The sequence below is a fragment of the Lissotriton vulgaris genome, chromosome 7 (genome assembly GCF_964263255.1).
Source record: "Lissotriton vulgaris chromosome 7, aLisVul1.2, whole genome shotgun sequence".
NCBI classification, from domain to species: domain Eukaryota; kingdom Metazoa; phylum Chordata; class Amphibia; order Caudata; family Salamandridae; genus Lissotriton; species Lissotriton vulgaris.
The window spans coordinates 530,772,130-530,788,603 of NC_141695.1; the positions used below are offsets into that span (position 1 = coordinate 530,772,130).

Below are 16,474 nucleotides of genomic sequence, written 5' to 3' on the forward strand. Positions count from 1 at the left end.
GGAGTCAATTTATATTGGGGTGTTCTTGGAAACTCAGCATGCGGTTTCACTACGATTTTCACTGGGTCTACTCCCTTTACCAGTCCAATCTCTTCCCCAGTGAAGTCCCACACTTCTGGTGCCACAGTCTCCCTTAGATCCCATGGGAGCTCATCCACTGTCAAAGTGGGATACAGCTCCACACATATTCTTGAATTAGCGACTTTGAAGTCAGCGTCATCATCGTTGGTCAATACCTCCACTCCCTGCGGGGTGCAATATATTGTACAATTTAATTTACACAATAGGTCTCTTCCCAATAAACATACTGGACTAGAGTCGCAAACCACAAACTGATGCTCATCGCTGTATTTCCCTATTTTCACCTGTACTGGTTCCGTCAATGAGCTCGTTATTCTCCTGTTTGCGACCCCCACCACTTGAATGGTCTCTCCAGACATGGGCAGGCCTGGAACTGCGGCTGATCTTATCGTGGATCGGGTGGCTCCTGTGTCTACTAAGAATGTCGTGGGGCACCCTGCCACTTCGGCCTCAACATAGGGTCCCCTTTGGTCCACATCTAAGGCTGCCCCGAGGGTACAGTCTTCTCTCTCTACTCTCTGTCCTGTTAAGGGATCAACGTAATAGCACTCCTCTCCTCCTACAAACAGAGGCATCTGTCTATAGGTCTTCCCCGTTGTCCCTATTCTGGGTGGTTGAGGGAACTGAGCTCGTGGAGCTGGGGTCCCCCCTTTGACCACCTTCCCTTGGTACAGCGTTACTCCTTTTCCTGGAGTACTTTGAGCCTCTTCCTCCTCTACTTCTTGTTCTCCAATTTCAACGTTGTAGGGACACTCGCGGTTCCAATGCCCCACCTCGTTACACTGGTGGCACCGGGTCGTCTTTTTCAATGCCGCAATGTCCACCCTAGGTCTAAAGGTGGAGTTCTCCTCAATGCCCTTGTTCTGACTATACTGTTTCTTACCCCCAGTCCCTGTTCCCTGTTGCTGTTGCTGTTGCTGTTGTCCACCCTTACCAGCTGACTGCATCTGCACCACCATCAGTTTTTCCTTTAGCTTCTTTGCCTTTGAGTCTATCTCATCACAACAGTACCTAGCATATCTCAGAATTTCATCCAAAGGTTTATTTTGCCAACAAATCAAGTGTTGCTGAATCATTAGACTAATATCCGGTCTCAAACCCAAGACAAACTTAGACACAAACTGCCCTATGTCTTTCGGGTCCATTACATCCAACCCGCTATATTGTTTAAACGCCTTCAGCAATCTCTCATAATATTCATGAACTGTCTCTTTGGGTTCCTGCCTAGTTCGATCTATTTTGACCCAATCTATGTCCTGCATTGGCACCTTGTCTTTCAGCCAAGTTATCACCCTCTCGTATTTTACCATTACTGTCTCGGACGGTCCATTGGTCCGTGCATCTCTCTCTGGTTCTGCTGTGGGCCACTCAGCACTAACCTTACATGCTGTCCACAAGTCTCCTGGTACCACTATGTCAAACAGTGTGTTCAGATCTATCCATAGTACCTTGGAGTTTTTTACGAACATCTCCACCTGTTTGTACCACTCTACTGGGTTCTTCCTCAATTTAGGGAAGGAGTTGGTAAAGGCTGCTAAGTCTCCCCTACTCCACGGCACATGCACATAGTTCCCGTTTGCAACCTCACGCAACGTGGTATGCCTCTACTCTCTGCAGTCCTCCCTCTGGGGTCATCCCAATCATGCTTCTCCTAACGGTCCCTTTCTTGGACCACCTTTCTTCCCATTTATCCAGCGCTCTCCATGTCCTTATTCCCATGATCAGTTCCCTTATGTGCGTTTTTAATCCTATTGTTCTTCTCTCTTCTAGGTCCTGATCTGAATAATGTAGCCTATGGTTACCCTGTAATGCTTTGGTCCTTGACAGGTCTACCATATATTTTCCTGCCAGTTCGACTAATTTCTCATGTGCCGCTCTCGCTTTCCGAGTGATGTCCTTTGCCATGAACAGTATCTCATCCTGTTCATACATCTCCATTCTCTCTAGAGGCAAGGTACCATCCACCATGTCATCCAGATCTGATTTTAGGCTGGCGACATCAAGTCTCTTGGCTTTTATCTCGGCTCGCAGTATGTCTTTTTTAGAGGGTTCACTAGTCTCTCTCCCATCCCAACTTCGAGTCCTACGCTTGGGCTCAGGGGAGTTAAGGAGAGTTCTCCCTTGTTCCCATCTCTCTAGGTCCCATGCTCGGCCATCCTGTCTTGGAAGGTGATGAAACACGGGCCTGTTTCCCCCAATCTCATTTTGTCCACTCTCTCTGTCCTCTCCTGCTCCCTGGTAGGATTCCCTGCTGTTCTCCCTTCTGTCGCTATTTTCTCGTTGCCTAGTGTCACTCAAGATTCGGTAGGTTCCTTCTCGGCTCCCCATCTCCCCAGGACTGCGTTCCTGTCCGTAGTCACAGGGGTTATGGCGAGACCTCTCGCAACTCTCCTTCTGCCCACTCTTGTCAGACGCATAGCGGGTGCACTTAAAACTGTTCCTGTACTCCTGGGTTCTCCTATCCCCTTCGCTGTGAATTGGGCGAGACACCCCCCCACACTCGGGGATCCTGTTTTCCAGGTCTGGTCTCCCTCTTCTCCTGGTAGGACAAGTGTCTCCTCTACTGTCCTGACTCTTCCCGTCCCACTCCGGACTGCTTTCGTCAGCCCCACAGTGAGTCCGGGTCCTGCTGTCTTGGCTTTCCCTTCCAGCTTCCGCTGCTATGATGCTCTTGTGAGCCTCCACTGCCTCATCCCATTTCTTCATGTACTCACTTAGCTCCTGGAAGGATTTCCGTCCTGATCCCCTCAGATCCTCCGGCCATCTAGGGCCTCCCGGATCTCCTATTGGATCCACTGCTGTATGAACTGGGGTGCTCCAATCTCTCGGTCTTGTCAACTGACTTGGGGAATTGATTGTATCATTCCTCCTTGTCATTTCTGTTCTCTCTCTGTCCAGTTGTACCTGTTCCTCCCCTCTTGCTCTCTCTGGGTCATAAATCGATACTATAGGCCCTATAGTAACAGGTACTTGCAGGGCATCTGGCAGTGCGTAGGAAGTGGCACACTCCGTTTCTATTTACAACAAGGGGTGGTGAGGGACAGAGTCTCTGAATTAAGCAGAAAGCTCTCACCCAGTCAAGAGATCAGGGCTAGATCCAACACCGTTTTTTAGCTCACTGCACCATCCCAGTTTCAGAACCTGGCTGTATGCAAATTAGTCTGTTCCTGTCCCAGTGCATGATGGGAACAGGGCAAACCAAACTACAAAAGCCAATTCTTACACTGGGAAGGAAACAAGCTCCCGGGGACCGGTTTCTGGCATTACAGCCGTCTTCGGCCCGGTTTGCTTGAATCCTGATGGTGCAATGAGCAAGGGTCTCACATCTGAGAATACCCTTCCACGCTTAGGGTGGACAAAAATATTTACAACAAGGGGTGGTGAGGGACAGAGTCTCTGAATTAAGCAGAAAGCTCTCACCCAGTCAAGAGATCAGGGCTAGATCCAACACTCCGTTTCTGGCACTCTTTGTACCACAAACCTTCCGACTACCTTCTGCACCGGACTAGTTTGAGACAACTCTTTACTTGCCGTGGGATCCCAATCTGTAGTGGGAAGCGGTCCATACTCCCCTATGCTAGGCCCCCCTTCCCTGCATGGCTCGACATTCCCTGTCTCTTTATTGTACGGGGGTGGCCTATCTGTTAATAACCTATTTATCAGGCTGTCTTCTGTCTCGCTCTCATCATCCTCCTCACATGGGCTCTTGTTTCCTGCCACCTCTAATACTGGGTACAGTTTATTTACTTCTAGGTTATTCACTCTCCATCTTTTAGCATCCGCATCCCATTTGGCATCCTGCACTGCTCTTACCGATCGTTTCACCCTTTCCTGTCGTCTATTCAGGTTCCTCTCGTGCGCTGCCCTAATCCATGCATTGAGAGCTTCAAACTGAGTCGGTCTAGGCATAGGTCTCTCTGAGGTTATGACTGCTTTTATTCGGTGTAGCACCTCTAATCTGAACGTCCCGTACTTTGGAAACGTCAGTTCCTCATTTCCTTCTGTAATCTTACTCCACTCTGAAATCCACAATATAGTGTGTAACCCAACATTTGCCGCCATATAATAAGCCGACGTACCCTCCGGCGGGGCTTCTTCCCCATCATAAGATCTCCGCCTCTCTCTTTTAAACGCCGCTCTTAACCATTTAAAACATTTCATGATTAAACGTACAATTTCCAGCCTCACTATTCTGTTTTACTTCCTGATGACAATCCACCAATCCTAGCGCGGCTTTGCTAGCTGGCCTATCACAGCGCGGTCTTGCTCCAGCCGGCCAATCCCAGCGCGGCACTTTCTGACGTCACTCGTCTCCGCTTCGCAGCAGCACCCCTCCTTTCTCAGCTCGTCTCCCGGTCACACATGCGTCCCATTCATACACCGAAAAATGACTACTTCCGACCAAGCCGTCACTTCTCTTGACTGTACGTCCACAGTCTATCTGTAATTGTCACCACAACTGACGAAATGTCTTCCGTCTCTCTGATAGGTTGCTTACACACAGTAACTTCCGACCAGCGTCTGTTACTCACGCACTCACTCTTTCGTTCCCCCTATCACGGTCCTTCGGGCGATCAATGGTACCTCATGACCCCCTTCACACTGGTTGACAATTACTCTGGATGTCCGATACACCCGAACCACTTAAGCTCTCCTTGAACTTAAGATTTGCACCGGTTGCGCGCGCTCACAACCTGTTCCACAGTCACTCTACAGGCATTCAACTCCGCCAGACATTACAACATAGATACAACACAAAAACACCGCAATCTAACACGCATGACCCTTTATACTCACTCTCGACCGATACTGCTGCTTTTCTGTCTCACGTCATCCGGACCTTCTTCGGCGGGCGGTTCTTCCGATCATCGATCTCTAGGGGCCTTGGGGTAATCTAACCTGGCCTAGATCACCTTCCTCAAGAAGGCAACCATCCTCTGCTACGAACTGCTGGGGCGAGATTGTAGATCTCTATCTTATCACTATAGATCTAAACCCCGTTCTGATAAACTGAACCTTTATTGCCTGTCGTTGAGGAAAGAAAGTGCATCCAATACCAAGTTAGTTGCTCAATAATGGGCTTGACTCTGAAAAACCACAGACTACTTCTAGCTTTTAAAGATTTATTATAGAGTCAAAGTTAACTGCAAGTACAGGCATCTCAAAATGAGATTCAAAAGATATATGGGCACCACTACAAACATGTGCTCTCGGAAAGCCCTCAGGCGAGCAAAGAACACGACTAGAACTAATTCCAAAATCAAAAGGGCTGCAAGCATCGACACATATTGTGATCTCTCCGTCATTTACAGCAGGAGGGAAAGGTTTCAGGTTAGGCTGTCCCTACCCTGCTCTGGATGGTATCCCTACTTAACAGAGTCCCAACCTACCAAAAGGTGTCAGCTGTGAATGACTTCCTAAGAAGATCACCCACTCTTAGTCTCTAGGTGAAAACCTATGATCTCCAGTCATGACCCCTCTCTGCCTACCCATCCGCTCTCTGAAGGGTCCTCAGGCATCTGCTCTAACTCCACCCCGGGGTGCTGACCCTAATACAAAATCACAATAACATTTGAGACGCCCCTCGTGAGACGCCCCTCACATGGTGTTGATTCTGGCTTTTTCCATGAAGATCTTTCCTTGGGCCTCGTGCGTTAGCGTTGACCTTGCTTCTCAGACTCTTCTCCGGCCCGCCGATACCCCCTAAAACATTCCTGAACCCTCCTCCATGTCTACACCAATCTTATGAACAGAACTCTATTCATCCAGTTATTAATTAAATCCCCCTCACATATGCAGACAGACATCCGTGGCTGAATCTCCATTCCCATAGACTTCTAACAAAAGTTTGCAACTTATTTCCTGACACAGCTCGGCCTGTATCAGTGCATGTAAATCAGAAATCCTTTCATCATTTCAGGCCTACAACCCTTTCGCAAAAGTTAACTAATATAACATGTTAGTTTCTTTCTCTGGCATAATAAGAAAACACATCTATGGAATATAAATCTAATGGATAAACAAATCGGTGTATCATTAGTGCAATCCATGTCGTGCAAATGAATACCTTTCCCCACCCTTTCAGCGCTGGCCCTGGGGCCTACTCTGTTCTGTGCTTTGCAGCACGACATTTTTACATTAGCAGCTACATGACATGGATCCTGATTAATCACTTCTAATAAAGTTATACATTTTCACACATGTTTGCATTAGTTCCACTTCTATATGAAATCTCTAGATTAACTACACATTTCAAGGTATAGGTGAATATATTTTCAGCACTCATAGCATTTCTCTTTATGATTTGTGCGTACTACTTGCAACTCTGGTGCACTCATACATTTTGTTCAGTTTGCGCTCTCTCAAGGTGCACCGTGGGCACTTTCTACTGTCAGAGTGTACCGCCGCACATCTACTACGCCAGTCTCAACTTAGTGAAGAGTCAACCTGCCCCCACCCAGCTACGCGGGCAGAAGATAAAGCAAGGAAAGGCTCAGAGAGGGCCACTGCTCTCTACTGCCATTGCAGACTTGTGCTCAGTGACGTGTTTCTCTGTGCACGGGTTGCAGCAGCCAGTGAAGGACAGGCTACTCTGCCATAGAGAGAGACAGAGGACTACAGAATGCTTTAGTTCACCTAGATTCAGCCTTCATGAAAGCCATTTTGGAATGTGATTTTTTCCATTGACTTTCATAAAATATTTAACTGCGGTCCTTGATATATGCATTATTTTCATACAATGATACCAATGCCATATCATTTATTTTGTTTAAAAAAAACATCCTTGAGTGATATTTTACTTGTGAAAAGGTCAGTTTGTTCATTTTTTATCTACAGTTTGATGCGGAAATAATTGTGAAGACTCTAAAAGTGCCTGTTTACTTTCCTATTTTAAAGCAAGAATGCAATACTCTACGTGTTTTGAGATTTAGCATGATATTTCTTTCCAAGTATTCTCATTTGCTTCATTCCTCCATGGCCCCCCAAGTCAAATTTGTAATGTTGAACATTCTTCTAGGTGCTTGGTTTCGAGTCGACCCTTTAGGGATTAAAAACGTGACCATGAGCTGTACACATCGCAGACAAGAGGGTTTGCTTTTACAGCGCCTGCAAGCAGCGCCAAGAGGTCTGGGTGCTGCAAGTAAGGCAGAGCGGGGTGGACTGCAGGCTGTGGACTCACTGCAGACTGCACAAGTAAGAGAGAATGTGGTACAGACAAAATTCTACAAGTGGAAAACTGTTTCATATTCCCAGATGACAAAGCACCAATATCTTTATGGTAGGACTAGGGAGCTTACACCGGCGTACGCAGTGGAAGGATGGACTGCAACAGAGCAATATTTTTTTTACAGGCCAGAATACATGGCACATGATGTGAGGTTTCCATTTGAAACATGCGTCATGAACTTTTAGCAATACTAATGCACAGCACCAAAGTAAAATGAGATTTAGGTACTATCCCTCCTGGCATGCTCCTATAATATTAACAGCTAAAGAGTGGTGAAACGGAGAAAGTAAATTCTCACCTTCATCATTTGCCACTTTAGTGGAAAACACTTGCGCAGTATCAATTGTTCACTGCATGTGTTCTGCGTGGTGAGGATTCTGCATTACAGTGGGTGCAACTGTAAAGTGCACAGAAAACGAAATATTAGCATGTTCATGGTCATGCCAAACAGGCAACCTGAAGTCTTAGCCTTGTGGAACCAAAGTGCTAATTAGATGAGGGACTCATAGCTACTGGTCTATCCCTGTTCACCCACTTCCTAGTCAGATCCTTGAGAGGGAGCTCTTCGAATGATAACACATTCGACTAATACATTGGTGTATACATTTTTTTAAAGTATTGCCTTAATTTTAGCCATCGTCTTGCAAAAACCCTATTTACTTTACTTGGAGGATGGTTTTGTAGAAGAGATGCATTATTCATCAAGTACACCTAAGTGACGTTTAAGCCTCGCTTATGATGGCCTCAGTCTACAATTAACTTTTGCAAATGCCTACTTGCACAGGAATGGGGAGAGTATGTAGCCTTACGGCTAGAGCGTTAGACCTCCAAGCTGAGGAACCGCATTCGTGTCCTGGCAACGACGCTCAACATCCTGTGATTCTGGGCAAATAACTTAATCTTCCGTGCCTAACAAAACAAGCATTTGCAATGCAATAGGTCTCGCATTAGGAAAGTTTGAGCTATTGGTATTGTAAATGACACATTTTTTATTTATGTGTTGGTTTTGAAAATAGCAAAATTAATAGCTTTGTCATTTACAATGCCAATAGTTTTAACTTTGGCAAATGTGACACCTATAGCATTTGTAATGCAATATGTGTTGTATTTAGGTGACTTAGAAGTATTGAAATTACAAATAACAATGGCTTTTATTTTTTTAATAATTAATACTTAAATAAAAGTTATTGTCATTATAATGGCAATAGCTTAAATTATTTTAAGTACCTTTTGTGAAGATTATGTTCAGTGTATTTTATTGTGACGAAAATCCAAGAACAGAAGTGAAATATTAACATCTTTTTGTGACATTTGTAATAAATCTTGAAACATTGAGAGAACATATTTGAACCAGTTGTTGTTGAATGGTTGCACCTATTGATGCTGTGGTGGCGCTGAGTGATGTTGTGGTGGCGACGAGTGATGCTGTGGTAGCGCATAGTGATGTTGTGGTACCCCTGGGTGATGCTATGGTGGTTCTGAGTGATGCTGTGGTTGTGCGATAGATGGAGTGAGTGCGATAGATAGAGTGAGTGCGATAGATAGAGGGAGGGCGATAGATAGAGGGAGGGCGATAGATAGAGGAAGGGCGATAGCTAGAGGAAGGGCGATAGCTAGAGGAAGGGCGATAGCTAGAGTGAGGGCGATAGATAGATAGAGTGAGGGCGATAGATAGATACAGTGAGGGCGATAGCTAGATAGAGTGAGGGCGATAGATAGGTAGAGTGAAGGCAATAGATAGAGAGGGCAATAGATAGATAGAGTGAGGGTGACAGAGTGTGGGCGATAGGTAGGTAGATAGACAGACTGAGGGCAATAGATAGAGTGAGGGCGATAGATAGATAGAGGGCAATAGATAGATAGAGTGAGGGAGATAGATAGGTAGATAAAGTGAGGGCGATAGATAGATAGATAGATAGATAGATAGATAGATAGATAGATAGATAGATAGATAGATAGATAGATAGATACATAGATAGATAGATACATAGATAGATAGATAGAGCAAGTGTCACCATGGTTAAGGTCATGTGACAGCACTTACTGGGATGTTTGGGGGTCAAAGGTCACACCACGTCACTTCTTGTGATGAAATTAAGTTTGACGGGTGTGTCGATGTCATTTCCACTACCCTGGCATACTGGTGAATTGACATCCATACAGCGGTTGGAGGTGGGGGGAGGGGTCATTGTTTTGCGTTTCCGCACTGATGTAGATTCTCTCCATCATACAACAGCAACCCTAAGCCTGTATAAAGCTCTCTTTTCCTGCTTCTTAGGTCATTCGCAAAAGTTTTTCTGTGTTAACACGATGATGCTACTCGCAGATTGCCCACAGCAGATGAGCATCCCAGATTCCGACAATGCACAAATTGCCTCCCAGGTCCCAAGCAGCTTTCCTGAAATCAGGAAGAGTCTCTGGAGTTAAAATATGGCCACGCAGGGCAGAGGGCTGCCAGGGAAGACCAGGAGAGGAGGGATAGAATTAATTCCCGCACAGAGGTCAAGCTGCCATTCACCAGTCTCTAGTGCACAGTTGAGCACCTAAAAAAAATAGTCAAATGGGTTTTATTTCTTCAGCTGCATCCCAAGGAGGCGCTTCTGCATGAGGTTTATCATGGGTCTGGGAAAGGGGTCTCTGTATGTGTGAGGAAGCCTGAAGAGAAGGAGGGAGGGAACTAGGGTGAGAGGTGACTGAGGAGAAAACGTCAGTACGGGGAAGCTAGTTAAAGAAAGGGGGAGGAGGTAAGGCGAGAGGAGGCCGGGAGAGAGTGGGAAGGAGTGGGTGAGAGCCCGGAGCTGCCGGAAGTGTATGAGCGGACGGCAGCATGCTGATCGGGGCTCTGAGAAATAAGGCGCCCGGGCCGGTGGGTGCTGGGGAGGGGAGAGGAGGGGCGGAAGCTGATAGGGAAGACCAGGAGAGGAGGGATAAGATTAATTCCCGCACAGAGGTCAAGCTGCCATTCACGAGTGTCTAACGCACAGTTGTGCACCTACAAAAAATAGTCAAATGGGTTTTATTTCTTCAGCTGCATCCCAAAGAGGACGATTCAGAAAAGGGGGGTGGTGATGAACAGAGTGTCTGAATTAAGCAGACCACTCTTACCCAGTCCAAAGATCAGGGCTTGATCCATCACCGGTATTTATCTCACTGCCCCATCCCAGCTCAGAACCTGGCTATATGCAAATCAGTCTGTCCCTGGCCCAGTGCATCATGGGAACAGGGCAGACTAAACTACCAAGCCAATTCTTCACCAGAAAGGAGACAAGCTACCGGGGACCGGTTTCTGGCATTTCAGCCGTCTTCGGCCCGGCTTGCTTGAATCCTGATGGAGCAGTGAGAAAGGGACTCATGTCTGAGTATACCCTGCCACACCTATAGTAGCCAAAAACGATTCAGAAAAGGGGGTGGTGATGAACAGAGTGTCTGAATTAAGCAGACCACTCTTACCCAGTCCAAAGATCAGGGCTTGATCCATCACCGTTATTTATCTCACTGCCCCATCCCAGCTCAGAACCTGGCTATATGCAAATCAGTCTGTCCCTGGCCCAGTGCATCATGGGAACAGGGCAGACTAAACTACCAAGCCAATTCTTCACCAGAAAGGAGACAAGCTACCGGGGACCGGTTTCTGGCATTTCAGCCGTCTTCGGCCCGGCTTGCTTGAATCCTGATGGAGCAGTGAGAAAAGGACTCATGTCTGAGTATACCCTGCCACACCTATAGTGGCCAAAAACAATTCAGAAAAGGGGGTGGTGATGAACAGAGTGTCTGAATTAAGCTGGTTGGTGCAGTGAGCTAAAAAACGGTGATGGATCAAGCCCTGATCTTTGGACTGGGTAAGAGTGGTCCGCTTAATTCAGACACTCTGTTCATCACCACCCCCTTTTCTGAATCGTTTTTGTCCACCATAAGCGTGGAAGGGTATACTCAGATGTGAGTCCCTTGCTCATTGCACCATCAGGATTCAAGCAAGCCGGGCCGAAGACGGCTGAAATGCCAGAAACCGGTCCCCGGTAGCTTGTTTCCTTCCCAGTATAAGAATTGGCTTGGTAGTTTGGTCAGCCCTGTTCCCATGATACACTGGGCCAGGGACAGACTAATTTGCATATAGCCAGGTTCTGAGCTGGGATGGTGCAGTGAGCTAAAAAACGGTGATGGATCAAGCCCTGATCTTTGGACTGGGTAAGAGTGGTCTGCTTAATTCAGACACTCTGTTCATCACCACCCCCTTTTCTGAATCGTTTTTGTCCACCATAAGCGTGGAAGGGTATACTCAGATGTGAGTCCCTTGCTCATTGCACCATCAGGATTCAAGCAAGCCGGGCCGAAGACGGCTGAAATGCCAGAAACTGGTCCCCGGTAGCTTGTTTCCTTCCCAGTATAAGAATTGGCTTGGTAGTTTGGTCAGCCCTGTTCCCATGATGCACTGGGCCAGGGACAGACTAATTTGCATATAGCCAGGTTCTGAGCTGGGATGGTGCAGTGAGCTAAAAAACGGTGATGGATCAAGCCCTGATCTTTGGACTGGGTAAGAGTGGTCTGCTTAATTCAGACACTCTGTTCATCACCATCCCCTTTTCTGAATCGCATCCCAAGGAGGAGGCGCTCGCACACATGGTCATCAGTCTTGATATGGGTTTTCTTTTGAAGAAAGCCTATCGTAAGATAACTGCATTTTGTGCACGAAGGCTTTGTGATGGATGCTCATGTCTATTTTTTGATGTGTGCTTGTGCATGTGTCATGGCGCATTAGCGGACACTTACCATTGAAACATGGTGGACAGTAAATTAAATTGTGAAAAAAGGGGAAAGCGCACACAATGCACAAAGAAAAGAAACACGTCGACCAGTAAAAAATTGCAGCTGCTGGGCCCTCCTAAATAAATAACAAAAAATTAAGCTCAGCTAATGAGATGCAGTTAGGGCCAGAAGCATGAGGGAAAAATGTAGCATGCAGAAGGGCGGGGCTGGGGCAAAGAGGAACAAGAATGATGCAAAGTAATCTGCTTGAAGAAATAAAGCGGGGAGAAGGGGATAAGCACTAAAAGGGTGATGAGTAGCAGGCAGAGGAAAGGCATCCCGATTCACGAGCAGATGGTCATATTTATGACCTGCAGAGTGCGTGAAGTGGATGGTGGCAAATGGACTCAAAGCGGCCGGTCGCTTTGATGTTCTTGGCTTGCTTTGTGGGATGGCGGGGGAGCAGCTTGGGGGGCATTCCTTTGAAGTCTGGTGCGAGACTGATGGGTTTGACCTTGCACGCGCGTCTCATGAACTGCACGTGATCCGCGCTTGGTCAAGAGTTTGTTTCACCTACTATATACTCGTTATTAAAAGCGAAACCTAAAAGGGAGTTTTTTTATTTCAGGGGAAAAATGGTGTTGAAACAACAGCTAATTCACACCCTTTTATCAACAAGAAAAGGCTTAACCTGCGTATGGAAATCACTATTGACTTACAATGCACAAAAAAGACACGTTTAAGGTGGATAAGGTTAAAAAATTGTTAAAGAAAGCTATGAAAGCCTGTTATAGTGTGCATGTACACTCGTAACTTATGTCCCTCTCACTAAATCCACTGATAATTTGAAACTATTGTAGTGACTTCTTGAACATATTACCTGTAAAACATTTGCATTCACCGGGGACAATTTTATTGACATAACAGAAATACAACATTTTCATTTGAACGTATCCATTTAGTCTCTTCCGTTCCACCACTTGTTTTATTAGCATTACACATTCAGTAGCTACTCACTGCTTGTGGACAAAATCACTTACAAGTGTCGTCATGAAAAGTATGCCGAGATTACTTTCTCAACCGACAATGCCTACACGGACAACCTTCACCCTGCCACATTAAAGATCCTGTAACATCAAGTCCTCTCGAATGCTAACGTCACCATCAAACTCCCCAAAAGAAACATCTAGGAAGCAGGTCCGCTTTTCTTCGGAGCTCAGATCAGGATCGCTGAATACTCATGGGCGAGTTCGGTGCTCTTGGCCGAAGCCTCGCACCCCCAGCCTAGTATATCTGATCGAATCATCATGTCTGAGCCCCGGAGGACGGGATCCGCTGCCTGATTTGAAAGCCTCTGCGCACAGGGCCCAACAACGGGGCTAGCGACCGAGGAAGTCTTCTCATCCCAACCCGAGGCCGGCAGCGGAGAACCCCAGCCGGTCAAATAAGATCAATGTGTAATGAGTGCTGAGCGGGAGCTCAAACACACGGTTCTCTCACACACAGAATCACCTCTCATGCACAGCCACACACACTCACAAACCCATTCAACCATCTCACTGCTCAGCACACGGCCGCTCCAATTTCTCGCGGGTTTATACACATAAAATACGCCCAGTGCATTCTGGGAATCATTTGCCGGGTCATCATTACCGAAACATAGAAGATGGACAACAAAACTAGGGCCCAATTGCACGAGATAAGGCAAAATATATGGCACCTAACACCCATTATTTGTCGAAGAAATTAAATAATCTATAGTGAAAAAATCTTTATTTTTGTCTTAAGAGTGATTATTAAGGGAAAAAGGTGCAATGTTATGATGTTAATTATTCATATATACTAGACACATAAAGATAAGTGTTTTTGATATAATGGTTGACGGCTCAGATGTGCGCAATACGAACGTACGGTATCACGCTCTATTGATAGCTGAACAATTTTTCCTTTCAATCCGAGGGCTCGGTTTCATTCATAAAGATGGCGGCTGATCGTGCCAGGCCTCTGTCCGTTTTCACTGTTAGTATCTTTGAAATTATCCCTCACCTCTGCGATTGGCTAAAGATCAGCAACCAATCAAATGATTTTTCATCGGGCCAGGGAGGCCAATCGAGAAAAAAAGCATTTCAACTTTTCTTAACCCTTTCCATGCTCATGACGAGCTGAGCTCGTCATGATGCACGGTTGAGCTGTGCTGATGACGAGCTGAGCTCGTCATGAACAATGGAATTCAACATAACTCAGCACAGGAGGGGAAAATGCACAGCAGCGATGTGGTTAAACAAGAGGTCCGGCTTTTATATGGTAACACAGGTAGACAGAGGTATATTTTGCATACGTTTGCACATTACATCCAGAGAGATATAGGTCAGCCTTTCAGCGTCGCCGCGCTGCCCACGGCGACCCGGAAGCTCTTGGCCGGCCGGCCGGCCAATCCGCTCGCGGCCGACCAGAAGTCCCGCCTCCCGAGGTCCGCGAGCTGGCGGCGCATGGAGCGCCCTGCCGTCCGGGGTAGCCATAGTCCCCAGGAGGGGGCCGGGGAGAAGGAGGAGTGTGGCGCCTGTTGCGGGGCTCCTCTGACCTGAGGGAGCCCCGATTTAGATGACGAGACGCGCCGCGCCGTGAGGAGCCCCGCCGGAAGAGCGCAGTCGGTGAGTGGGGCCCAGGGCTGATGTGAAGTGCATGCGTGCCTGTGTGTATGCCTGGGGGGGGGGGGAGTGTGTGTGCGCGCGTGTGTGCGCGAGGGAATGTGTGTGCACATGCGTGACTGTGTGTGATTGAGAGAGAATGCGAGGTAGGGGATAGTGTGCCTGTATGTGTGCCGTATGCCTGCGTGTGCATGCGCACGCCTGTGTGTGTGCGTGTGTGCATGCAGAGGGGTGGGGGCTGCCTGTGTCTGTGTGTGAGCAAGGGCTTTGCACCGCGCATGCGCAGCTATCAGACGCTCGCTCCCGAGGTGAAATCTGACCTCGTCAAAGCGCGCGTCTGGTAGCTGTCCACATTCCTAAATACGGGCCACAATAGGTCTGAAGCAGACACCTTCAATGCTCACGCATTGAGGGTAGGTCTGCTCGACCTAAAAAGAATGCATCTGTCTGTAACAAAACTGGTGCTCATGTAAATCGCTCTGATACCTGATATCCTTGGGTCTAGTTTGTGCTATATAAAAAAAAAACAATCGCAACCACATGTGGTGCTTAGTGTACTGCACTCAATTATTACTGGGTGCAATAAAATCTGTCGTCTTCCTCTAACAAACGTAACCAGGCTAAGCCACACACTCTTGCATTTGGAGGTGGTAATGCCCTGCTCCACAATAGTATAGACTTCACATAACACCCCTTAATGACACCCTGCATGCCGCAGCACATCTCATCCAGGGCCTGAAGAAATATGACCACATCACCCCCATCTTGACTAGCTCCCCTAGCCGGCCCACACCATCTTCAAAACCACTTGCATCATTTTCAAAGGCATCAGTACCAGAAACCCTGCTTATCTTGAAGACAAACTCACCGTCACTGGTGTTTCTTTGCACACAAGGAGCCATCAAACCATCAAGCAACAGACTAAGAAATGTGAAAAAGAAAAAAACAAGGTAGAAGGCTTTTTCCATCAATGCATCCAGGGTCTGGAACAAAATCCCCATATCCATGAATACTGTTCCAAAGCTGCTCCAATTTAGGAAAGTGTTGAAGACGCACCACTTAAAGAACACTACATCGCATTGTAGTAATCATTTACAAACCCGCCACTTCTCCCATCTCTCATTGAATTTACTGTATTTTTGTGTGAGCATGTAATGACGGAACCATTGTGGCTCCTGATGAACTCAGTATAACTGTGATGTAAGTATTAGACTTTTAAAGAAGTGAACGCAGGTTTAGACTGTTGAGTTCGCAGCTACATTTAGAAGAATAAAGACGTGTCATACTAAGCTCCCTGTGTGGCATAGTCATTGGCGAGTGCGCAGAATGGGAAGGAGGCTACAACAGGTGATGAGATAGGGAGTAAGCAAACAGAAGAGCAACAGTGCTTCCCAGATAGTTTGCTGTGGTCCAGCAAACATCTTGTGTGTGCCACATGTAACTCCATAGATTGCAGAATCGACATTTGGTGCAGGTGGAGTTAAAGCATGGCCCCAATTCCGTGAATAGCATTTGATGCTAATGAAAGCATAACTGAAGAGCCTATCAATCTGTGGCTGAGAACATGCTGAGAAGGGCACGCAAAAAGGTATTGCGTTACTACACAATTCAAAGTCATACATTCATATGGAGTGACAACGCTTTAGGTGTATGCAACCGGGTTGTGAGAGAGCAGCAAAGTACAAGATAACACTGCAGAAAGACGCACTGCGTGGCAGAGATTAACCAAGTGTCAGAAAGCACAAAGAGAGGCTTAAAGGCAAAGTGCAAGAAA

General features: G+C 46.8%; 1 protein-coding gene and 1 non-coding gene across 2 annotated transcripts in view; both read right to left on the minus strand.

Annotated features, from left to right (window-relative positions):
• The window catches only part of LOC147701989 (heparan sulfate glucosamine 3-O-sulfotransferase 3A1-like), a 548,752-nt gene that overhangs the window by 441,663 nt on the left and 90,615 nt on the right, over positions 1-16,474 (minus strand). The gene's annotated exons all lie outside the window — the stretch shown is intronic.
• LOC147701990 (small Cajal body-specific RNA 2) lies at positions 13,269-13,640 on the minus strand. The gene has a single exon (XR_015298742.1).